The sequence below is a fragment of the Mus caroli genome, chromosome 6, assembly GCF_900094665.2.
Source record: "Mus caroli chromosome 6, CAROLI_EIJ_v1.1, whole genome shotgun sequence".
Lineage (NCBI taxonomy): Eukaryota > Metazoa > Chordata > Mammalia > Rodentia > Muridae > Mus > Mus caroli.
Window position 1 is genome coordinate 84394349 of NC_034575.1, and position 26478 is coordinate 84420826.

Here is a 26478-nt window from a genome sequence, read left to right on the forward strand (position 1 = left end):
TTCTGAATCTCCCTGTGGTTTGCCAGGATTTGCTTCCTGCTTAGGTTTCTTCCTCCTGACAAAGTCTTGATATCTTGACCTGAGCACCCAGGGCACTATGGGAAGGTCTTTCCTACATGCATGCCAAGCAAAGGTGCATACTCTGATCTCGTTCCTGCTTTACAGGGCAGTCACCACTTCTGCAAGGTGGCTTAACTCTCAAGGCAGTGAGTACCCACCTGCAAGCCTATCAATGACTGTCCCTCCAGAACTCCAATGTCACCAGTCCTGGATCTTACTGTATAGTCCCTGCAAGCATGCTGCATGCGGTGGTGCAGGACCCGCTATCTAGAATTTGGTGCTCAGTGTTTCCTCTCTTTTTCCACACATGTATGACTGTATATAGGTGTACAACCCGTGCAGTAGTAGTTGCTGACTACACTGCCTTATGTGAGTGGCTGTGCTTTTTGAGGGAGTGCCCTGTATAGAGGTTACTGAGAATGCCTACATATGCCTCAGGTACCTGAGGGGTAAGAACCTGCAGATCACTGGCTTGGACTGCCTGAGCTAATTATGTCTAAAGTGCTTGCTGTTGTTGCTGGAAGTGCTGAGATGAGTGTCTTGTCTCACAAGGATCTCACCAGGCACCTATATGCAAGGTGGCCTCTCTAGGACTCAGATCCCGGAGCAAAACTCNAAGATTTCAGAAGTGAGGGTTCAGTTCTGCTAAGCACAGAAATATACTTCTACCATCAGGGTATGATCCTAGCTGCAGTACATCTTTATAGTCTGGCCTTGTCAGATTTCTTAGTGTTTGCCAGTCAGATCTGGGTGTCTCCATTTCTAATTCAGATGTGGGCTATAGGTGTGATCTACTCGAGGTCTTGCTGCACCCTCAGTGCCAGCACCCTTACACCCCACAGGTCAGCATGCATCCAGCCCACCTGAAGAGATGGACTGCCCCTTGTAGCCACATCACACCCTGCTGAGATTCCAGACCTATCTAGGCTTGACTAAAGCTTCTTCACAGAGATGGCTGGGGGGCTTGTTGTTCCCACCCAGCGCCAGGCGGACTTCTCTCACAGCATGCTCTCCTTTCAACGGGCTCATGTTCTCAGGACTGAAATAATAAAGAATGCTTTGCGAGGGCAGAAGAGCAGAGAGGCAAATAACTGAAGATCAAGATTCCAAGGGCCGACACAGGAAATTGTGAAGCAGATAAAGATGGGAACAGGCGGCATGCTGCTACTCTGGCTCTCCAGGGCACATGCACACAGTATCACCAGTCGTACGTGAGCTTGCATTCCACCCAGGGAGGCTAAGAATAGAGGGCTGACCTAGACACTAACAGTACAGAATCGGGCTCTCCTTACATTTGTTCCTTTTCTAGTTTTGTGAGACTCTAGCCACTCACTCAAGGACCCCTGAGCATTCCTCACAGATGCAGGTGGGTGGAGCCAGCACATGTCTATCACTTAGCATGTCTGCCATGTATTGCTCACATGAAATTCCAGGCCCAAGAAACCAGCAGCATTGGGTCTATGGGATCTGCTACCTGGAGATGGGAACAATAGCTCAATCTACAACTAATGAATGTTAATTGCACAACTGTGGGGAAGTACAGTGAGAGAAAAGAAAGTAGGCTTTAGGAGAGTAGCCAGCATTCCTGAGGAGGTAGCACTGAGTTGGGACCAGGAGGAAGAAGTACCATGCACAGGAGACCCAGCAGTTGGGGCAGAGCAAACCTAAGGTTCCTGCAAGGAGAGCCTGGTACTTTGAGAAGCTAAAAGTGTACAGGCTGCTGGGGGTTTGTTTGGGGTATAAGGCTGTAGACGAAGGGAAGCTACCTTTACCATGTCAGAGGGACAAACCAGTGATGAGCCTGGGAAGATGCCTTTGAGTTTGTTTTCTGAATCAGAATTTTGTTATATAGCCCAGGGTGGCCCTGAACTCGAGGTTTTCCTGCCTTAGCCTCTTGAGTGCAAGGATTATGGATGTGTCCCCCATGCCTGACCTATGTGCATCTTTAAAGGAATACTTTGGCTACAGAGTAGAAANCAGATGGAAGAGAAATGAAGCAGGACAGAGGGAAACTGGCCACAGAAGATCCTCAGAGGTCGTTCTATTTTTGTTGTCCTTAGTGTATTTTTGAGACAAGGCCTCATATTCTGAACTCCTGACTCTCTAGCTTCTATCTCCCAATATTATAGGTATGTGCCATCACGCCTAGCTTCAGAATCTATGTTAGGATGAGGAAGACATGGGGATCAAGGACACATTCCAGGTCTCCAGTGGAAGATCTGTCTTGTGTTGGTTGGGAACAGAGGCTCTGAGCTCAGGAAAGGTCTCAGTGTCATCAGGAAAGGTCTCAGTGTCACATAGCCAATGGCCTTGCAGTAGAATCCTGGAGAAGAGAGGCCAGTATTAGATGACAGAGTCCCATCCCACCCCTAATGGCCTGGCCTCAACAAACCCAAAAAGCTTCTTAGGCTTCATTGTCTGAAAATGGTTGCTCTCATTTCCAGATCTTAGATGAAATGTGTAAGCTCCTTCCTTCTCCCCATNTTCACATAGTTATACCTCTCTCACCAAGAACAATAGCCTCACTTTTTAGATGGGTACAGCATAGCCTTACCATGGCCCCTTCTGTGGTTGGTCCTGCCCTGCTTCTCTGGTGAGCAGTCAGAACTGCCCACAGGCTAACAGGGCTGGGATACTGCTGTGCCCTGATCTCAGTCCTGCTGAGAAAATAAGGTGCAAACTCAGGGAGGATGCAGAGGGAGGAGGAATATAGCAAGCAGGCAAACCATGTTCTAAAACTCAAGTTTGTGCTTGCTAAGCACTTTGGTCTTTTCTGATTAACAAAGAGGCTTTGCCATCATTTGGGTCAGTTATTCTACATAAAAACCCTACGAGGCAGGTCAATATTTTTACATTCAATTTTATGGATGAAGAAACAGAGGTTTGTGATGTCTCCAAGGTCACAAACAGACTGAGACTTGGGACAATAAATGCCAGGGCTGCAAGGCAGGCCTGACACTCAGTCTCATCTTTTGAGCAGCTGAGCAGAAACAGAAGCCCAGGCCACTGGAGCTGGGCATAGATCACCCTCCCTACCAAGCTGCTGGGGTGCTGACCTATAGGCTACAGACTCTAAGTGGACAAAGTTCTAGACAGGTTATCCCTAAATATCACACTCAAGTTCTTGCAAAGGTATACTTGTGGGTGAGGAAGGATATGGGAAAGACTTGCTGTGAAAGCTTCAGTAGTGCTAGCAGACACAGCCAGGCCTACCTACCCCTAAAATCTCACTTTGAGCCACCTTGCTGTCTGCCCTGGCAAAGGGTAGCAACCCCTCATGCAACTTAGTTTTCTGAAGGTTGTGCATGATGCCACCGCCTGGAACAACTCAGTTGAGTCTCTCACTACTTTTTTTTTTTTTTTTCATGTTTTTAGATAGTCTTGTGCAACTCAGTCTAGCTTTGTACTCACCATGTAGAGGACAATGATCTTGAACTTCTGGTAATCCTGCCTCTACCTCCCAGGTGCCAGGATTATCTGGTGTGTGTGTGCGCCACCACATCTGGTTCATGTTGTGCTGAATATTAGTCTAGGTTGGTCCTCTACCAACTGAGCTATATCCCCTGTGATAGCTACTCTTGGTTGTCAACTTGACTACATCTGGAATTAACTACAATCCAAGTGGCTGGGTACACCTGCAAGGGATTTTTCTTAATTATTTGAAGTAGGAAGACCTACCTTTAATCCTGATTTTTTTTTTTAAGGTAGGAAGATCTACGTTTAATCTGGGCCACACTTTCTGGAGGCTGCCTATATAAGGACATGGAAGAAGGAAGCTTTTGCTCTTTGCCTGATTGCCCTTGCTCTTGCTGCAAGCTCATTCTCTCACTCGCATTAGAGCCGACTTCTTCAGGATTCCAGTATAAATACCGAAGACCAGCTGCGACATCCAGATTTTGAACTGAGCAACTACTAGATTTTTGAACCATCCATTGGTAGACAGCTATTATTGGGCCAGCTGGACCAGAGCACGTAAGCTACTATTGTTTATACATATATTTCATTCTATCAGTTCTGTCCCTCTAGAGAACCCTGACTAATATACCCCCAGTCCTCTGCTGCACTATTTTTCAGGGAGACAGTTCAGATAACTTACCATCAGCTGGTGTGCAGATAAAGGAATTGCAGATGTATTTCATGCAACTCTCANGGAAGAGTCTTCTAGCTTGCTAATGGTGGTCTCACTACATAGGTCAGGAACCTGAGGCCTGCCAAGGTTAGAAACTAGTACCAGAACTATGACTAGGATAAGATGCAACACCATACAGAGGGCTTTAAACCCTGGTAGCCCTTGCCAGGTGAGTCCAACTTAGCATGCTCTTTTGAGGAGCAGCCCTCCAGATTTCTGCATAGTCCACAGGTGCTTGTGAAGCTGACAGCCAGAGCTGAACATACTTTGCAACATGCAGTAGATTCTGGAGAGGTGGTACCAGCTATGAGGAGACTGGACTGACTGTACCCAATCTCACTGTTAATGAGCCTGTGCCTTGGCCGAGGTCAAGCACAACTTTGCTGTGACTTAATAAAATGTAAATCGGGGCAGAAAAGAGACACACAGGTCTGACGCTAATGAGCTTACAACAGCAGGCTCAGTTACTTCAATTCAAAGAGGCTCAGACGAGAGGGGAAAAAAATGAAATAAGCTTTTAAAGATCAGTCTAGGTTGGGCTCCATCAGACCTAACCCATTTTGTTTAATAAGGTTTCAATTTGGCTGCTCTTATTTCTCCTTCTTTGAGCAAGGCTGTGCACAGATAAGACATTTTCCTCCCCCTAATGCATTTAATCGCATCACACTCACTCACTCACTCACACACACACACACACACACACACACAAAGGCAAACTCAGGGCTCTGTGTGAGGACAGCACATATGAGCCTCCGGGGGATACCAGGGCCTCCCTAATGGCTCCTTGCTGAGAAGCAAAATGCAGGTCAGTTTGGGGCATTTATTCTAACCAGTTAGTTTTAGAGAAATTAAAGCCAATCAAAACCATAGAGAATCAAGTGTTATCATCACCTGCATTCCTCGGCCAGGACTTGACTAAAATCCCAATCCTATTCCCCCTCCTGAGTGTCCTGTAGCAACTACCCTCATGAGTTCACTGTGTCCTGTTTTATATATTTACATCCATGTATGTGTTTCTGAGTAGTAGACACACTTGTTAGTATATGATGGCATGACATCAGAGTTTAACTCTACTACTGACCCTCTTTCTTTGACATTNTATTTCTGACATCTATTCATATCGGGCACACACACATATGGCATGTATCTATATATGCTCTCTTGGTGTTCATGGTATACACTTGTAGAAGTCAGAGGTCAATATCATATGTCTTCCTCAATGCTTTTCACTTTATGTCAGACAGTTTCTCACTGAACCTGAAGCTGACCGATTCAGCTACACTAAATGGTTGCCAGCCTCAGGAAGCTGGAGCTGGAGCTAGAGCTACAGACATGCACTGCCATAAGCAGTGTGTATATGGGAATTAGAACTCAGGTCTACAAGCTCTGTATGCACTGAGCAACTCTCCACCAAATCACTTATTCCCACCATAGATGTTCATGAGGGTTACAGCTTCTGCCATGAACAAGCCTCAGCTTGCACACAGACACAGTTTCTCTAGCACAGTGGGTATGCTTCTGATTTTATCAGGTCTCATAGACTGCTCTTGGCAGTGGTCAGCTATATTCCTATCAACAATACAAGGGAGTCTCTCTCCTACATACTGACCTGGGGCTGCAGGTCTGCTGCTCTTACTAGGCTGATAGATAAACTCAGTGTTTGCTGCCGTCTTAATGTGTCACCCCATCACTAGGGACAGGCCTGTCCAGAAGGCTTCTCATTTGTCCTACTCCCAAGTACCACACATAAAAACTGCTTAAAAACAAACCAACCCACCTGAGAACAGTGTTCTGTGAATATGCACTCCTGAGCCAAATTCAGTCTTTACGGAAGGGAAGGACAGGTGAGGAGGTCTGTGCATGATATGCCCTCCCTGCTTCACATAGCCTCTGGGTACGAGGCCAGGGACTTTTCTAGAAGCTCTTGAGAGTCGAGGCTACTCTTTCACCTGGCTTGGGTTCGCTCTTCCAGGGCCCTCCACAAAACTAGAGATTATGTTAACTAGAGGGATCTACTTCATGCAAAAATTCCATCAGATCTTAAATAAAAGACTAGTTGTCCACTGGGAGGGAGCCAGGGAGTCCCATGCTTAGAGGAAGGGGNACATTACCTCCTGTAAGACCAGAGGAAGCAGCAGTTGGTCTTCAGCCTGTCGGCCAGGCCAAGCTCCATCTCTACTTTGCTCACTCAGGTTGGTTTCAGTTTCACTGGGCGCCAGGTCTTTGAGCACTGGCTATTATTAGCTGGGCCCACAACAATTCTCCTCCTCTGCTCAGCTCTCTCTACCCTCCTCACTCCCTATACAAATGACTCCAACATCCACCTCAGGAGACCCTTTCAAGAGCTGTAACTTCTACTATGCCTTTGTATTGCTGCCTCCTGGGACATGCTGCTCCATGCTGGACACCAGCTCCTAAAATGAATACATTTACTTTGCAGGGCACTGATCCCTGGCCTCTGGGATGGCACTGTTCATGTCCCTCCATGTCAACTTCACAAATTCACTCTTCCCATTAGCCTCCCCCTGTGGCTATAACAAAGGGGAACTGTAAAAGTGACAAGGGGCCTTCCAGGAAGCCTTCTTCCTCCTCCAAGCCACTCCTAGTATTTGTCATCCCATAAAACTTTAAACTGAATTACATCAACATTAGATTCTTATGTCTTCCATGCAACTGTGCTTTAATTGTTTTTAAGTGACTGCTGGGTTTGGAGTATGGAATCCATACAAGGCAAGCTGAGGAGACCAGCTGTCCTCTTGGTGGCCAGAGGCCCACTGCATAATGGAACAGCAAGGGTGGCCACATCTGGATCCCTGGGCCTTGGTGAGGAACAACATGTGGGTTTTAATCTTAGGTGGACAGGAGGGGTCCCCNAGTTCTTGGACTATCCTGTTCTTCATCAAAGTCTAGCATTAAGCACACTCCCATGAGTCTCCCAGACTCCAGTTCCCCTGCCATACAGGCTGCAAGCGGCACAACCAGGCATGAGACACTCACACCATGCATGGTCACGACATGTCCCAGGCCTGTGTCCTGGCAGGGTCAAGCCCTCCTTCTGTCCTCTACACCATCATCCCACAGCCTCACTGTAGCTGAGAGGCTGCACTGCTTACAACACTGGTGCTCATGCCTCCTGCCTTGACCTCAGTGTCTGTGGCACAAGGTGTGGCATACCATTAGTGGTCTCCCTGTGCAGATGGGAGCACTGGGCAGCACTGGCCTCATCTCTTCCCTGGCAGTTGTGCTTAGTAATCCACTAGGCTCGACTGATGGAGCAGATACCATGACACAACACAGCTGGAGGGAGTAGTGTCTCCCAGCACATCCCACTGCTAGCATCCATCTTGGCCATACACAACAAGCCCAGGCAGGAGAAACCAGGCCCACTCCTTGGTGGATCTAGGTCAATGACAGGAGCTGAAGTGAAAGCAGGGTGATAAAGACAGAGAAACAGAAGGAGCAACAAGACAATGTCTTTATTTGTCTCATTGGCTGACACTATTGGGCCTCCTGAGAGCAGTCACACCCCGACTGCTATAAAAGGTGACTTGTAGGTGTAGGACAGTTTCATACTCAGCCCTATGTTTTCTTTGAAGTGGGTAAAAGAAAGTGTAATCTGTCCACCAATGTCCAGATAATGGAAATACCGCTTTACTGGCCAAGTGTTGNCCAATGGAACAATGGATCCCAGGTACGAACAAGGGCAGCCAGTCTTACAACCCTGCGGCAGCCTATTTGTCATCAACATGAGTCTGAACTCCTTTAGTTCTGAGGATGTCTGGATGTGATCCTGGGAACTGAACCTAGGGCCTGCTGCAGGTTAGTCAAGTACTGTACCACTGAACTATATGCCTACCTCTTCAAGGTAGGTTAAACAGTGATGGCCCTAAACCAGGCTTCCTCACATGTTCCTTCTCTCATTTCTATTTATTATAACTTTAGCCATATGATAGAGAAAATAAAATAGTGGCATGGTGAGTCATGTTACAAGTGGTTGGAGGGCCAGCCCTCAGTCCTGGGATGTTGGAGTGCCTAATCTGTACTTCCTTTCAAGCCTGAACTTTTGCCAACCTGCTTTCTGACACTGGGCAGTGAGTGTGACCTGAGACTCAGGCTTCTCCATGCATGAGATGGCTCTCAGACTTTCCCCTGCAGGTTGGGATCTGCTCACTGTTGGAGGCTGGGGCTGGTAGTGTGTGTGGGGTGCTCCTTGGGCAGTACATGCTAGGGTTAGCAGTTGAAGGTAGAGGTAAGGTTTTCAGGCCTAAAAGAAAAAATTGCAGCACCTGTAGACTACAGGAATTAAGAGGGATGGCCCAGCTTGTCTAACCATAGGAAACACTGATTCTTCTCTCCATCAGTTTCTTCCTGGTTCAAGATTTTTTTCTAATGATAAAGTGAAGGCCAGAGCTGTCTAACTGGAGTGGAAAGACCAGCTGTGGACTGAGACACACATCACCAAGGCACCAGGTACTGAGGACACTTTCCTTCTATCTGTCTNTTCTCATGTACTTTCCAAGTGCAGTATCAGAATGAAAAACGTTTAAGGAATATATTTAAAGCTGGGAGTGCAGGCCTGTGCCTGCATTCCCTAAGCACCCAGGAGGCGATGGCAGAGAGATCTTAAATTCAAGACCATCAGGGGCTATATAGCAAATCTATTGCAAAACAAACACAACTCAATGTCTTAGCTTTAAACTCAAGAAGATCACCTGGCTCTGCAGAGGCAGGCCCAGCAAGGCTCAAGCAGCCATGGCTCTGCATGCTTTCTGGTGCTCGCCACCTTACTTACTCCTGGGCAGGACATATCTGGTCCTGCTAACCAGTGTGGTTGCTGGCTGAGGTAGGCTCTGTTAGGTCATGGGGTGGGAGGGAGGCAGACATGAAACTTTGTCAGGTTTCCAGGCTCAAGAGGAAAACCTCAGCCCCTGTAGACCATTGTGTGTCCTCAGCAGGTCATAAGGGTCAGGGACCCCTGCTTTTCCCCCCCCCCCCCCCCCCCCCCCCGTCTCTCTCCCTGACCCCTCTCTCTCTGCCAGTGGCTCTTTGCTTTTCTCCCTTAACATTTAGGTCCACTCAGGCCTCCATGCCTCCTCATTACTTTTAGCACAGAGCTCCATGAGAAGTATATCTCTGGTATGGCATGGCACACTGCAGGGTACCAGCAGAGATCAGTAGGACAGCTAGTCAGCAACCAGTGGGTGATGCCCAAGCAAGGACTGAGTAAGCAAAGGTTTCTGGGAAGGCTTTTGCAGTGGAGATCAGGAAGCAGGCAATGTAGGAAACCCTAGAGCTGGAGGTCTGTGAGGCCAGCATGGGAGAGAGAATTGCTGCCCAGGATCACTCTAGGATAAGAGCAGTAGACAGAGACTTGTGAAGGCACTGAGGAGTTAGCCACCATCACCTGGTTCTCCTCTCACCACTCCAGGCTGCTCCAGATGATCTGGTCCACTCGTACTTAGAGAACACAAGTAATCCTAGCACACAAGGACCCACAGGGGTGTCATGCTGAAAGGAGCTCAGCCAGTGTCCACCCATAACAAACAGGGCCCTTTATCCAGCACCCCACCCCCACCTGCCTGGCACTTGTTTCTGTCACAGTGGCCACTGCTACCCCCATTCTTGCCCTACAACTGCACTAGGTACAGCTCTGGGCAAGCTCGTAAAACTTTATAAAAATTCTACCTGGCAGCTTCACTATGCCCCATAGTGTACAGTGATCAAATGAACCCAGGGAGGTAGGGTGAATAACCCAACGTCAACCAGATCAGCAATGGTGGAATGGAGGCAAAGATCCACTGGGCTGACTCCAGCCACTGGCCCCTAAAGAGGGTAGACTGGCTCCCGCTTCACTTNCATGTTCTATAAGGGCCCTGAGGATGAGTGCTGCTCTAGGTCACCTCTCTGTCTGCACATCCACAAGGTGGCTGGGTATGTTCTCTGTGCAGTAATGGTTTGATGTAGAGGCACATATAATTGACAGCAGGCCTTGGAGTCTGGCTTGTGGGATTTGACACTAGGTTACAGTAACTACGTGACATTGAACAAAGGAGTTTCTCTCTCCATTTCCTTAAATGGAAAAGGTACCAATCCCATTAGACACCTATAAGACTGAGATGATTGATGTGAAATAGTGTGGGATTTGAATACACACACACACACACACACACACACTGGGAAAGATGGCACAGTGGTTGAGGACACTTCTGTTCTTGAAGAGGACCCAGGTTTGGTTCCTAATACCTATATGGTATCTCATAATTGTTTGTAACTCCATCAATCTGAGGCCATCTTCTGGTCTCCTCATGCATTAGGCACACATGCGGTACACATACATGCATGTAGATAAAGCACTCATACACATACAAGAAAACAAATTTAAAAATGAAAAATATATAGGTAACATATAGATTTTCAATAAAGACTCCCCCATCTGTAGTTCNCTGACCTTTGCAGAGTACTTGCCCTCACCCAAGGCCCTGTATATGACAGCTGGACATGCAGTGCCTAGCTGTGGGCAGATCTGCACTGTCTCACTAGGCATCACTCAAGCTNGGAGCCCTTGCAGATGAAGCAAAGATGGGTAAGAATTGACTCTGTAGTTAGAGGTACCTACATGGTATGACATCCACATTTCTCCTACACTATGGTCATCATTGTCTGTCTCACCTATGACCTGGCACTGATGACCTAGGTCCAGAGAAGACAGATTCAAAGGGAGCCCCTGGCTGGCTCTGCTATGATTGTTATTCCAAACTGTCTCCTAGGAGCCGAGGAGAGGCCAATCCACAGATGACTTTCAGAAGCTTAAGGGCATAAGCTCTGTGCAGTCTGTTTGGGGTAGACTGCGCAGCACACGGGCCAACGTGAGTCATGTTCTATCGCAAATAAAAATCGGCCCATGAATATACATAATCCCCAGGTAATTCTCCCAACCTCAGACCAGTAATGGAGCCACCCTCGCTCACTGAGGCATGAATATTTACCGCCCCTGGCTTTGCTGCTCTCGATCTGGGCTCAATTTTGCAAATTAAAATGAGGGCTGTGGATAGAGAGATTACAAGGGGCCTCTGCAGGCTGCTGTCCCCAGCAAGGCAGCTGGGCAGGCCAAGTTGGTTCCTAACTGCTAGCCTGGTGCATATAGCCTTGAGGGGTGGCAGCCATAGAAAGAGGCAAGATGGTCAGATGAGCCAGGGTTTCAGAAACAGTACACAAATGAGAGTCAACATGGACACGTGACCCAGGTGAAAATGTATGAACAAGTTTTAGGCGTCCCTTTCTGATGACTGAGGACAGATGCCAAGCAGCAAAAGGAGCAGAGACATGAAGCTCCCACAGATCTGGTGTAGACTGTGTCCAGGCCTGAACATAGGGTGTTCCATTTAATCTCTTTAGAGCTTGCTTTCTCACACACAGCAGGATAAGCATAGCTTCTCTCCCTCTGTTAGCGTGATGTCCACAGGCTGTTTGCCCAGGACACATTCTCCTGGTCAGCTGCATTTGCTGCCGGTGCTACACGCATTATTTGGAAAGTGCTAGGATATAAAGTGATGTCAAAGGTGAGGTTCATCACTGGTGACAGACAACACAGAAAAAGGGAACTGACTGGTCTGAGCTTCCTACCTAGACACTTGGGTCAAATTCATACTGGGGCTTGGCACTCCTTTTTTAAAATTTATTTTATGTGCTTTGGTAGTTTTTGCATGCATGTGAGTCTGAGTGAGGGTGCCAAACCCCTTGGAACTGAAGTAATAGACAGTCATTAGCTGCCATGTGGATGCAGGGAATTGAACCTGTGGACTCATCCTTTGGAAGAGCAGCCATCTCTCTAGGTCTTGGTACTTCTATCTGGATTCTGCAAGTAGAAGGAGCTGAGTAACAGCTTGCTTCTCCTGTCCTGGGCATAAGGTTGGGGAAGAGGAAACAGAACATAGCATAAGAGACTGTCCTGAAAGGGTGGATGAAAGCAGCCAGCCACCAGCAGACCTAAATGCCCCTCAGCCTACCGTAGAGGGGTAGAGACTAGAAACCACAGATGGAAGAATCACTTCGGCTGTCAAAACTAAAAGGGATCTGGATCGAGTCTGGGAAGTATGCCCTCACTAACCTTTGGAAGGGACAGTGCTTGCCACTGAATAACCTATGTTCTTAGCTCTGGTGAGGCCCCTGCTAAGCACCTGACTCCTAGAAGTCCTTCATGGGAGGGTAAGACAGACTTCATGCATGCCCAGCACGAGGCTCACAGCTACATAGCGGTTAAGTGTTGGAGGCTAATGCAGAGTCTGGTCTCCCTACCTGCAGGTAGCCAGTGTTCAGGGATCATGTGCCTCCAAGCTGTCTATGCTTATGGCGGCCAGAGAATGGTGTTTACTCCACCCAGCTCTGTTAGGAGCTTTGCAACACCATCCCCAAAGTGGTTAAGAGCACTGGCTGCTCTTCCAAAGGATGAATCTACAGGTTCAACAAGAATTAGGCTATCCTCAACCCTAACTGACAGGCATGAGATGCCATCTGAGTGAGAAATATTTAAAAGACAAATCCAGAGTACCCAGTGGGCTACAGAGAGTGTCCTGCAAGTGGGGTCCATTCCCTTCCTGGCCTGCCTCAGTATGCACAGCAGCAAACTCCAAGGGACTCTGAGGACTGCTGCAGGGTGGAGGAAAATGTGGGGGACAGAGTTAGAAGGGGACTCTGTGCTCCAAGGTCTACAGCAGATAGTCCCGCCTGTTGCCTCCACACTTCATGCCCTCCCCTCAGGTCTCATGCTGGCTTGGGAGGTCTGGTACCAAAGGGTTACTGGTTGAGCTCAGAAACCCTAACCCAGCCTAACAAAACGGCTCCTATTTTTCTTTCTGCTTTCTTTAAGACCCCAGATGTGTTCTTGCACATCAAAAGAGAACAACTTATAAAGTTAAACTAAATCAAGGGCTTTTGTTCTGAGGCATCGTTGCTGAACTAATTATTCCTGTATGTTGTTTAATGAAATAGTGGTGCCATATATTAAACCAGCTAACAGGATGAGCACATGAGTTACAAGGAAGGTCGAGACTGGGATTATAAATTTAACTTTTTCTTAAGAAGAGATGAAACAAACCACTCAACTCCCTGCTGTCGTATGTCATGGGAGGGGAAAATGATGGCACCACACAGCGCTGAGGGAGGCCTGTGCCCCAGTGAAAGGATGCTGGCGGACCAAGCAGCAGCCCCGCCTGTTGGCTCTTACCCTGGGTCTTCTGCACCCGAGCTCCACTAGGCTCCAGGCAGGCTCCTTACCCCCCTCTCACCCCCCCCCCCAGTGGCTATGGGTCTCCAGACAGTGAGCACACGTGACAGTTCTTTAGAAAGCTAGAGTCACCCCAGACTACACTATACATGGAAAGAAGCTGTGCAGCATAAATGCCAAGCAATCTTCACGTGAATCATAAGGGAGGCTGTGGCAGATTTGGCTCCTTCTGAGAAGTCAAGCCCTGCAGGGCCAGAGAAGCCAGAGTGTGTGGGCACAGGTACATAAGGTTTGACAACATACTTGCTATATGAAATATATGTGTGCATGTCCTTGTGCTAGACAAGAAGTAGGATGTGATCAAAGACACCATCCTTCCTGGCAGTGCACAGAGAGTCACAATAAAAATGTATCTCAAGTGTCAGTTGTACAATTAAAATTATTTTGAGAATCTTAATAAAGAAAACATATAAACATAATATCATATGACCAATAAAGTAGCAACTGGCCAAGAGCTGTCAAGAACATGGGAACTCAAAACAATGGTATTGAAATGTGTCTGAATTAAGATATTAAGCCAGGCAGTGGTAGTGCATGCCTTTAATCCCAGCCAGCACTCAGGAGGCAGAGGCAGGAAAATAGAGTCTGAGGCCAGTCTGGCCTACAAAGCTAGTTCTAGGACAGCTGGGGCTTTACAGTGAAACCCTGACTCAGAAAAAGCCGGGGGGGCGGGGGTAGGAGAGAGAAAGGAAATAGGATATTAAGTAAAAATTGAGCCCAGTGAGCCCTGCTATGCAAACAAGACATTAACACAATGGTGCATGCTGAACGTCTGGGTAATATTCTTCCTTACACCTCCCCATATTTTGTCCAGTAAGTAGGTGTGCATTGCTTTTATAATCAGAAAAAGACTATCAGCTAAGAAAAAAACAGAAAGAGGGGGTCCAAGCTGACCCACAACTTGAGGTTCTTGGCCGTGGCAGGGGAGGGCTGAGCCGAAGAGGTAGGCTGGTTGGGGTCATCCTGCCAAGGGCTGTGGTGAAATGTGCAGATTTCAAGACATGGAGCTCATCCACACACTGACACTGTGCAAAGGCCTCAGGCAAAGAGACCCTGACAGTGATTAATTGGCTACAACACAGAGTACCAACAACAGCCTCCCTTCTTTTCTATCTCCCCCTTCCTCCCTCAGACCCAGCCCTGTCTGCCGGATGTACAAGAACCAGGCAGTCTGAGCATGGCTCTTCTCCCTTTGAGTACATTGTGTGGTCCTGAGCAAAGGCCCCATCTTCTGAGCCTCTGTTCCCCAAATCTAAAGAAGATAAAGGCCTACACTGCCTACCAGTATAGCCAAATTTTACTGTGGACATGAACTTGAGAAGCCCAGCACCTGGGGAGGGCTTGACAGACACTTCCTTCAGAGAATGATGTGTGATGGGTGTGGTAGCTGAGACCAGTCCAGGCTACAAACTAAGATGCTGCCTCAGAAAGAACAGAGATACCCAATGCTTAGATAATGTACATGGCTTCTGCCCCACGTACATGTATGATCACTATTGTGTTATTCCTCACAGCACAGGAAGCAGATACTAGTGTGGTCAGCATTTACCCTCAGAAGTCTCTTTCTGCATATCACACTATTTCTCAATGGTATTGCCATTGAGAAATCTAGCTTTATAACAACTGCACATCATACTACACCCTCTTTGATAGAAGTATGAGATCCCGATCCTGTGTGAGGGAATAAGTGAACATGTGTGTGTATATGTGTGTGAGGGAGAGGCAGGAAGGGAGAGAGGGAGGGAGGGAGGGAGGGAGGGAGGAAGGAAGGGGAAGAAAGGAGAGGGGTGGTGGTACTGAAGAGCAGGCAGTATGCATGCTAATGTCTCTATCTGACCTCCACTACTGTCTTCCCACGTCGAGCATCTGTGTCTACCTCTGTACAACTCTCCAAATTCTATCAGTGCTGCAGTGGCTCCCCATCTTGGAGACCCCTCTAGTAGAAGGTGGCAATGCCCAGCATGAACAAACTGCTGCCTGTCACCATGGCAATAAGGAATGTGGGGAGTGTCATGGACACAATATTGGGTACAGCCAGAGAGGCATCTAACTGTTCCATAGAGTCCAGCATGATTCTTAGGGCAGGATTATCAGGTCCATATACAGCAGTGCTGAGCTTGAGAGCTCACATCAGAGGGAAACAAGAAAGAACTCTGCTTGGCCAGGTGTTCTGTGCTTCTAACATGAGCAGGGGGGCAGGTATTTGAGAGCTTCTGGAAGCACATTTTTCCCTCCTAGGCAGTGTTTAGGAGTGAGGTATCTGTGTGTAGGTCAAATCTAGACCTGGAGAGCTAAAAGCAGGGTTGCACTCTGCAGAGCCTGAAGTGATATGAGGAGGCAGACACTGGAGTGTGTTATTAGAAGAGCAATAGCAGCAGCTCCCTGGGACACAGAACCCAGGGCGGAAGTGTTCAGGGTTCTGTCACTGTAAACTTTGTGGTATTTTCCATCTCAGGACATCACTTTTTTAAAACAAAAGTGAGGGGTTGGAGAGATCCCTCAGTGGTTAAGAGCACTTCCTATTCTACTAGAGGACCTAAGCTCAGTTCCCAGGACTGCTGTCCAGTGGCTCAGAACAACCTGAAACTACAGCTCTAGGAGATCTAATGCCCTTCTCTGTCTTCAGGGCACCTACATACAGACCTTCACATATGCATCGTGGGTAGCAATATTTTCTTGGGAGAGTGGAACAGATCTACTAGAGCTAGCCCAATAACAAGCCAGCTTAGATGAGAGGCATATGTGCTTATAGTATGGTGGCAAACACCTACTAGCCCCCTGGGGATTCAGTGTGGCATGGAAAGGAACTGCCCAGGGCTTTTCAGAAAAACTTGGGAGCACAGCCCACAAGAAGCACAGTAGGAATCCACTGCCAAGACAGTGAACCCTGTATCTTCTCCATATCCAAAATTGGCTTCAATAGGTAGTCACAGACCTCTGACCTCAGGTAGCCATGTTGTCCCAAGAAATAGTGACACATGCAGCAATTTCCCTTGCAGGGGAAGGCTTCTTTTGGTTTGGTGGGATGAGCAGGATGTAGCCGCTCATGAACTGCCAAGAATAGAAAAAGTATTACCTACATTCCAAACTGCCAGTGNGCATTCCAAAGTAGGTCCCCTCTTCCATGCTGGAACTTGGAAATAAGAGAGGACAGAGACCTCCAGGGTTTCTTGATTCAACCCAACAGTGCAGCTAATGAGCTGGTAACCCCCGGATTCTAATCACAGTCTGTATAAGACCAAAGCCAGCACTTCCCCAAACCAAGCCATCTTCCTGCAGAAGAACTAGGCAGAGAGGGTCAGGGTTTTCTACAATTGGTAGCTTACAACATGAAAACTCTCTTCTGATATTCTTCTACAAGACAGAGAAGAGTAGAGGAAACAGAGGCCCTGCCCAGCCTAGTCCACTGTTTCTCTGCCTGTCATCTGGCCAGATGAAGCCACACCTGTTACAACCTGCTTGTCATCTGCGCCTCAACAAGCAGGTCAGGACACGAGGCCTGCTGCAAGGATGGTGGCCACCCATCTCTCAACTGCTTCTCATTAGCTGGAACATTCTACTTTTCAACAACCAAGGATGACTCTGTCCTTCCTTGGAGAGTAAAGGTGGACCCTCTGCTGAGTGCTGGTATCTGAGTGCTGCTAGGTGCTCATATTAAACAAAGGCTCCCCTTATCCCAGCACAGGCTGGTGACATAACGACAGAAGACCCCACTACTCTGTCCTATGTGGGTAGAAGTGGCTGTAACTCTAGAAGAGACATATATGGACCAGCTATGGGTGGCTGGACACAGATGGAAGGACGTAAACCTAATGCTAATATGTGATGAAGCACTCTAACGTGCTCCTCTGAGAAAGAAATACCATCAGTACAACTACAGGGCAGGGCAGGGCAGGCTCAGAACAGAAGACGGAGCAGCTCAGCTCTCGGCATGACAGGCAGTGGGCTCTCCATTTCTCCAAATTCTGACTCAGTCTTGTCATGAACATCTAGATGGCTATAGTACTGGAAAACCCACCTGTGGGTACAGGGCAGGGGGCCAGGCAGTCTGAGTTTTGGAGTATACTGTGCCAACTCCATACCATTATAAAAGAAGGAGACTTCACTGAACAAGTCACTCACTGGGCCACAGCACAAAGCAGGGCCCACTTGTCCTCAGAAGGAGGAGTACGTGAGAACTGGAAATATTTATAACGGTACTTCAAATGGTCAGGGACAGATGGAACAAAAGCATTGNAAGTCAGAGTACTGCTGGTGGCTGTTCTCAGCATGTCAATGAATGCTAAGCCTCTGCACCATCTCTGTGAGGTCCTGATAGTACAAGAGTCCCAACCCAAGGTCACAAAAGGCAGGGCACTGTTAGAGGCTGAGTGGAACCTAGAAACTAGTTCTAGGGCCTGGGCCTTCCCAAGCTGCAAATGGCCAGGTTTTCAGGCTGTGCCCTCAAGGTCCAAGGACCACATAGGGCTACAGTTCATGTATGGAGAAGGAAGTGAAACGAAACGCTCCCCCTTTCCTGACATGCCCAGCTTCTAACCCTATAGCATGTCCATGCTTTCACTAACTACCTGTCAAGCTCTTCCCTGCAGAAAACCAGCAGATCCAGCAGGGGGTCTGTGAAAGAGAGGGGGACAGGTGAATGCTCTGAAAGGAACATCACTGTGTTCCCAAAGAAGCTCTTTTGGAAACTGCAGAAAGATCATATTTCTGCAAAAATAAGGAAACTTTCTGAGAACCAAGGGGTCATACAATTAAAGGTCCTCTGCAGTTAGCCCTTCCTGAAGCATACTGCCACCCTCTCCTGATGGCTTGACTCTGAGTCTGAATTTTATTTATTTAAAAAAATTTATAGGCTTTTTCCTGAGACGCAAATCACCTTTGGTTGACTTAGTTTCAAAGTTGGTTCCTACCTCTATGTAGCAGCCTTCCTGAAATGCCTTTCTAAAACCAAATAGTTTTATCCAGAGGGACTTTCACAGGAGATTACAGTCTTGGAGGTGTGGAGACTGGGAGACGGAATAGTCAAGGTGATAAGCCCAGGAGACTGCAGAGCCTGGGAAATAGCAGAGTCCTGGAGATGACAGAGGTCAGGAGGTGGCAGAGTCTGCTAGGTAGGCCAGAGCCTGAGNCCCACTGCAGGCTTCCACCCTGTGAACTGGCAGTTCAGTGAGTCAAATCTAACCTTTTTTGAGTGAAAAGGAACAGAACAAAAAGTGGACTGCAAAAGAGCAGATGTCAGGAGGCTGGGGTGCTCTGCCCTGCATGCACAGGAACACTCAGAAATCAACTGCCAAGTGTGAAAGAGTCCAGGGCCAAGGCTGCAAGTGGCAGCCCTGTCACTCACTATCCCAGGGGCTGGGGAGCTGAAGTCTTCCTTGGCCAGGATCAGATACTTCTCAGCTTAACAGACACAGCCCCTGCTTATGGCAGGATGGAGGAAAGTAGGAGAAGCAGTGTCTTCCCCAGCTCAGATTGGAGACACCGAGGTGACCTCTAATTTTGTCATCCTGCTCACAGGCTCANCACACCAAGTCCAGGGTTATGGGTTACGCATGGCTCTGCTTCCTAGGCTCTCAAGCATGGTGGCCAGAGGCATGGAGATAATGGTGACACCTGCTTTTCTTCCTGAGAACTGCAGAGCAGACAGGCCCCTCCTTTTGTTCTGTTATGACTTCATTAAAGTGCACAGGGTGTGTGTGACTAGAAAACAACCAATCCTCTGTTGTTTTCTACTTCCTTTCTCAAGTGTGTTGATTTTAAATGGATGGATGGTGTAAAAACCTGAAAAGGATGGCACGTTAGTAGAACCCCAGAATGTGGAGGTGGCATCTCCGCAAGTCAGGCTAGGCCAGGTAGAGAAGTCAGACAGGATGAGGCCCAGGGCAGCTGCCAGGCTGTCCTGGGAAGAGCCTGAGAGGGAGCAGATACTTCTCTGGCTGGAAGCAAAGCTCTCTGTTGGTCCTGATGGGTCTTATCTCCTTGCAACTGGCCACATGTGTTTTTTCTAACTCTACTTTAGGTCTCTTAAAACCTGAGCATCCATTCGAACCTTACAGCTGGAGAGTCACAATAACTTCTGGCTGGAACCAATAGCTACTGGCAGCTTTTTATAAATCTATTCCTACAATTTATAGCCACTCACTGGTTATATAACCCTGTGCACATATCCTCTATGAACCTCAGTTTCTCCTTTTGCTACACAGTGGGTATGGAGGTTATCTGCATGGACCCAGACAGATGATCACTAAGGGCCCTCCTTCCTTTCCTCATCCTGTATGTTGACCCTTGCCCTTTAATGCTGCTGCTGCTGGGCTTTCCATGCCTCTTTACTTGTAGTTCCCAACTCCAGCCAGGATCTCCATCCCTTTCTTCTTGCCCTGTTCTCTGATTAGCTGCTAAGCCCCACCAGGTGATACTAGGCCACTCTGTCAACCTTACCTCTCTCTACTTGTATGGCTACCACCTGGAATTCTGGTTCTCTGCAAACCTTGGACTAAGACAATCCCAACAATAAGTGAAAAGCTGTTATACAATCTCCCATGACCAGACCTGGTTCAGTCATTGGTGAGTACTTGTGAGAAAGTGATAGAAAGAAAAAGCCCAAATGTTGCATAGTCTGGTTCCCAGGTAAAGGCAGACTGTTCATGAGCTCCTGGGCACAAGCTCCCAGCTGGCCATCTGTCAGCATCATCCATAACCACTGACAGGCTAAGGGANCTCAAAAGAACAAAACAAAAGCTAGGCCTCTCTGACTTTCCTAGCTACCTACAGATCCTATGCAGACAGAGTGTGCCACAAACAGTTAAGGAATTAAGCTACTTGCTCCATCTAACCCCAGACAACAGTTTAATCTGCCACAGAGCCAGTGAGTTTGAATGCCATGGTGTGTCATGCACTCCTACAGTGGGAGTCACACAGTGTCTGCCCCACTGTCTTAGTCAGGGTTTCTATTCCTGCACAAACATCATGACCAAGAAGCAAGTTGGGGAGGCTTACACTTCCATGCTGCTGTTCATCACCAAAGGAAGTCAGGACTGGAACTCAAACAGGTCAGAAAGCAGGAGCTGATGCAGAAGCCATGGAGGGATGTTCTTTACTGGCTTGCTCAGCCTACTCCCTTATAGAACCCAAGACTACCAGCCCAGGGATGGTCCCACCCACAAGGGACCTTTCCCCCTTGATCACTAATTGAGAAAATGCCTTACAGTTGGATCTCATGGAGGCATTTCCTCAACTGAAGCTCCTTTCTCTGTGATAACTCCAGCTGTGTCAAGTTGACACAAAAATAGCCAGTACACCCACTAACCAGTCCAGGGGTAGGTAGGAGAGAAGCATGGTGTAATCACTTTCATTATCCCTTCAACAGGGCAAGGCCAGCTGCTGTCAGTGCAGCTCTGTTCGTTAGAGGAGACCCAGGGCGATGTGCAAGGCCAGGTTTTCAGCCAAGCTGCCATGGCTGTGCTTACAGAGTGGGGACTCTTCTCAGCCTGACCCTTCCTATTAGATCCTCTGTGGCGCAGATACAGCATACTTCCTGCCTGTCCTAACTGCACATGAAACTCAGCCATGTCTCAGGGCGGGTTTCTAGCCACTGCTGTGGGGGTGACGTAACAGAAAGAAGACTCTCTGTCTGTTACGAATGGAAACCCAGGACAAGGCCAATAAAGCAGCCATATAGCCTGTGGGAACCAGGCTTGACTTTCTATGAACTTCCTTTGACTAAGCACTGAGTCCTTCCTTCTCATATAAACCTGAATAGATGACCACAGAGAAGAAGCCAAGAAAAAGCCTTGGCCACTCTTCAGCCCCAGGGAGCCACGCCTTTTCTTTACCTGCAGCACACTGTCTTGGCCCCAAGAGTAAGGGACTCTGGACTGGATTTCATTTTTCTCCAAGTCTCTGGCTCCATCTACTGTCTCTGAACGTGACACAGAACTGAGGCTAGATACACTGTCCGGAGTGCTCCAGAGCTGAGGTAAAGCTTGGAGGGCAGCACAGGAGACGCCTGCATGTGGCCAGGCTACATTCCAGGCAGCAGAGCCACCCCCACTTGAGGAGCCTGGGAGGGTTGCAAGATACTGGGCAGAAGGCTGTTTGCTTGACCTTTGAGCCCACTGCAGTCTGCTTCCAATTAAGCACAAAATAAGTCTAGTTACCAGGTTACATTATGTGCCATAGTTCACCTCAAAAGCCAGAAATACAGGGTGACCTGGAATCCACCCACAGTGCTATGGTTGCTGCTAACAGAAACAACAAATAAAGACTTGGGAATTAGGGACCCCTGAGGTAAGTGTGAATCATAGCTTAGCAAATCACTGCTTCAACTGTGTTACCTTGGGAGAGTCGCCATCCTGAGCCTTAGTTTCATTGCCTGTCAGAGAGTAAGAATTAACTAAAAGGCCGGTGTTATCCAAAGCAGGTGAGAAAACATGAAATAGGGAGCGCAAGTCCTGGCGACTCCAAGGCTTTAAAACTACCCATCTTACAGACAGGAACACTTGGGAAAAGTGTGGGGGGACTTTAAAAACTGTATAGACAAAGAACTCCTTAAAGACCCGAGAGAAAGAGCCTGAGATAGAAACTCCTCCTTAACCAGCTGCACAGGTAAAGGACCCCAGGGGCATCTGGGAAGTAGCAGTTTGCAGTGGAGAGCACCTAAGGTGGTNCTGATGGATCTCTGAGGAGAGGCTGTGAGACCCTCCCAGGGTAAGGAAAGGGCATGAAGCCCAGGGAGGCAGAGTGAAGTGGAGGCATAGTGGCATATTCAGTCAGAACACAAATAATGGTAGGATTGGCATTGTGTGCAAAAGGGAGTTGTTAATGCCAACACTGCACAAACAAAATTTAAAAGGAAAAGCGGCAAATAAATGCCAGGCGTTGTTACATATAATCCAAGCACTTGTGAAGTAGAGGCGGGCATATCTTTGTGATTTTTGAGGCCATCTTGGCTACATAGTGAATTCCAGGGCATCCAGGGCTACATAATACAAACACATTTAAAAACAGACAACAGAAGCAGGGCAGTGGTGGGCACACACCTCTAGTCCAGCACTCAGGAGGCAGAGGTAGATCAGTCTAGTCTACATAGGGAGTTCCAACTTGATAATAGAGAAATCCTGTCTCAAAAAGACCAAAATAAAACAAAATAGACACTAGCCCATTTTTCAGGAAAACATGTTACCAAACTGATAGGAGAGACCGAAATAAAAAAGAGCAGAGCACCACCCTTCCCTCCAGTACTGAGTTCAGATGTGTCCAGAGACAAACTCCCTTCCTCTTCCAAGGAGCAGACAAAACAGAGGAAAGCGGGCAAGCTCTTCCTCTGAAGCCTTCTGTTCATATGACACCATGACTTGACAGAAGTGTCAACCATGTATGTCAATTATGAATGCTAACATAAATATCTTAAAAGTATTCAAAAGTACAATCCAAATATTAAAAAGAATGACACATAACTAAGCAGCATCTATTCTGTTATGCACTACTAGAGAACCCAGCACATTAGTAGGACAAAAGATTAAAAATCATGCTAAATAGTATTATAAAGATTCCTGGCAAATTTCTACAGTGCTTGTTGACTTAAAAAATAAGTAGAAAATTTCCTTATTTCAAGGAAAAAGTTAAATGAGTCCAGAAACTAACATCTTTTTCTGTAACCAGTCAGCACTGCAGTAAGAGAAAGGAAGTGGACCCTAAGTATTTATAAGGAACAATAGAAATATCAATATCACTGCTTGAAAAACGATGCAATCACATACCAAAGGTTCTGGAGGATCAGAAAAAAAAAAAAACAACAAAAAAACCAAAACAATACAAACAGCAAAGAGGGCTGTGTTGGGAGTTTATAGAATTAACACTAAGCCAACAGTTTTCTACGCAAAAGCAAAAAATAAAAATAAAAGATTTNATGTCTAGTACAAACTCAAGNAATGTAGAGAAACAGAAGAATATGTGAAGTTGATGGGAAGACACAAAATACTTTCCCTCATATTAAAGGGACCAGATGTTAAAATGGGTATTTATCCTTAGGGAGACTAAAGAGTTGATCTTCAAACTGTTCTATATTCAAATCAATTATAATTACACTAAAATGGTGTGAAGGTTAGCTGAAACATAAATGTGAAATAGCAACAGAGACACCAGGNAAAAAAACAAGGGAAGAGAGGCCCCACCCCTTCCAAACTAGAATAATCATAAAAGACAGAGTGCTGGCAATGGGGGTGTGAGCAGAACAGTGAGCTCTAAGAGAGCACAAAGATGGTCTGAATGTTTCCTAAGTGTGACACCAAAGGGACGGTTAAGAGGGGAATGCAACACATGGTGCCTGCACCTGACAGGAGTAAGGTTAGAATACAACTTTCTCATGAGAATAAAGGCAAAGACTATATGCAGAGGAATGGAGAAACTGGGGTGGGGGGCAGTTAGATGAAAGTGTGGGGTGAGATATTAATCTCAGAGGTCATTTTGAGTTGGAGAGAAAAAACACAAGACATATAAACTTGCAAGTGGAAAAGAATAAGCCAAGTCAAATGACTACCAAAAGAAGCTGGCAAAATTCTTTGGTGGGTAAAGTACTTGCTGCCAAGCCTGATGATCTGAGCTAGTCCCTGGGACCCACATGGTGGAAAGAGAACTGAGTACTGCAAAGTGTCCTTAGACCCCCCTTGTACACTGTGACATATGTACACACACACACACTGTAAAAAACACAGAAAGAACAATAATACTTATAACACATTTGGCATAGGCTAATTTCTTCATTTTACAGAGTTTATGAAAATTAAAGAGACAAAAATAGCCGAGAACAAAAGTGAACAAGTTTATAAAGAGGTAGTTTATAGACAGTGACACAACTGTCCAGTAAACAGTGTTTGAAGATAATACTGTTCATAAGTTGCAGAAATTCAAAGGCAGCAAAGGAAGGTGACCTCATTTCACCGGGCGCGGCAAGTAAAGCTTACCAACCTGGCTGACGTCTGGGGAAAGGAACAATCTCCACAGAGCACTGTAGGTGTAATTAATGCCACTCTTCCGGGAGGAAATTAGACACTATTTTTTAAGAACTATGGATGTAAAGCTATGGGCAGCCTTATCACTAAGCAGTCACACATGCCACCTTCATACAATCCAACTGAGCATAAGAAGCAGGCTGTGTGTACATCATCAACTGAAATGTTTTAAGGCAGCAGTCTATCAAAGGGCTACATAAAACAGAGCAGTCAAACAACTGAAATCTTATGGGATGTGAACAAAGTCAGACGTAAATATACACACTGACAAACATCATGAAAGTCAGCACTGCTTATGTGTGTGCATGCCTGTGTGGGGATATGTGCACATGTGAATGCAGATGCCTGCAGAGTCCAGAAGGGGTATAAAATCCCCAAGAGTTGGGAGTTAGGTGTTGGTGGTTGCAAGGTACCATGCNGGTGCTGGGAACCAAACTCAGGTCGACTAGAGAGCAGGACAAGCTCTTAACCAGAGTTCTCTCTCTCATTTCTTATCATTTTCACTGTTGTTAGTTTTGTTTTTGAGTCAGGACTTCATATTGTGGCCAAAGTTGTCCCTGGTATCACAGAAATCCTCCTGCCCCAGGCTCCCAAGTACTGGAATTATAGGTGTGAACTGCCATGCCTGTCTCCAGTACTGTTTTTAAAAGAAAACACACAGAGGCACTATGTCAGCTGCCAGAAGTCCAGATCTATGCTTAGCCCCATCATCATCAGAGAGACTTCTGCTAGCAGCTAATNGAAGCAGATGCAGAGACCAACATCAAAATATTAGGTAGAGAGTGGGCCCACACTGGAGATCTCCACTGGGTCCCTCCCCTTGGAGCTGGGGGAAAGAGGGGGAGGAAGAGTTGTAGGAACCAGAGAGGTCAATGAGACCAGAAGAACAAAGTCTACGGACATCAACTACNTTGGGCTTTAGGGGCTCACAGAGACTGGAGCAGCAATCCTGAAGCCTGCATGGGTCTGCACTAAGTCCTCTGAATATATGCTATGGTTGTTAGCCTTGTGTGTTCATGGGACTCCTTAACAGTGGGAGAGGGGGTGTCTGTGACTCTTTTGTTTGCTCATGGGGTCCTTTTCCTTCTACTAAGTTGCCTTGCGCAGCTTTGACGTGAGGGTTTATGCCCAATCGTATTGTATCTTGTTACTGCTTGTGTTCAGTGGATATCCCTGGGAGACCTGCTCTTTTCAGAAGGGAAATGGAGGAGGAGTAGATCTGGGGAAGAGGGGAGCTCTCTCAATAGAGTGGGAAGAGTGGAGGGAGGGCAAACTGCAGTTGGAATGTATTACAAACAAACAAATGAACGAATGAATGAACATAAAGATTCCATTTCAAAAAAGGAAACACTGAAATATTTCTTTCACTAGAACTCCAATAACAAGGACTGATATTCATCATATAAATATACAGAATTGTCAAATAATAAAAAAGCACACAGATGGTGTGGTAGGAAAGACAAGGGTAGTCAAACAGCAGTAGTAAACTACTACTTATTAAATATATTATTGCATCTAAAGTAAAATTTAGTTTACCTTGGCTATCCTGGAAATCAGTACCAACTCTGCGGCCTGTTTTGCTAAGCCTTAATCCCCACACATGTGTTCAGGACTTGAATAAATTGATTATTTTGTGTGTACTTGTGCTTAGTAAATAGTACATACAGATTTATCATTATTTTAAGTTAGCTTTAGTTTTAAAAATTCTATTAATATCAAGATAATAAATTAATTGTCTTAAGTTTTACACAGAAAGAAGAGCAGGAATGTATAAAATTCCTATTTTTTAATTAAAGAAAAATGCAAATCTGCCAGTATCTATTTTTTTAGGATAAATTCTGGAAATTTTCAAATATCTCTAATAACCTAAAATTAAACCTACAATTAAAAAAAACCCTACAATTAAAAATTGTACCATTTTATTTTCAAGTAAAAAAAAAAGCAAAACAAAAAATAATAGGGTACACGTGCACCTAAACCACACACACACACACACA

General features: G+C 46.6%; 1 protein-coding gene across 2 annotated transcripts in view; it reads right to left on the reverse strand.

The window, feature by feature from the left end:
• The window catches only part of Eefsec (eukaryotic elongation factor, selenocysteine-tRNA specific), a 191882-nt gene that overhangs the window by 40039 nt on the left and 125365 nt on the right, over nucleotides 1–26478 (reverse strand). The window lies entirely within an intron of this gene.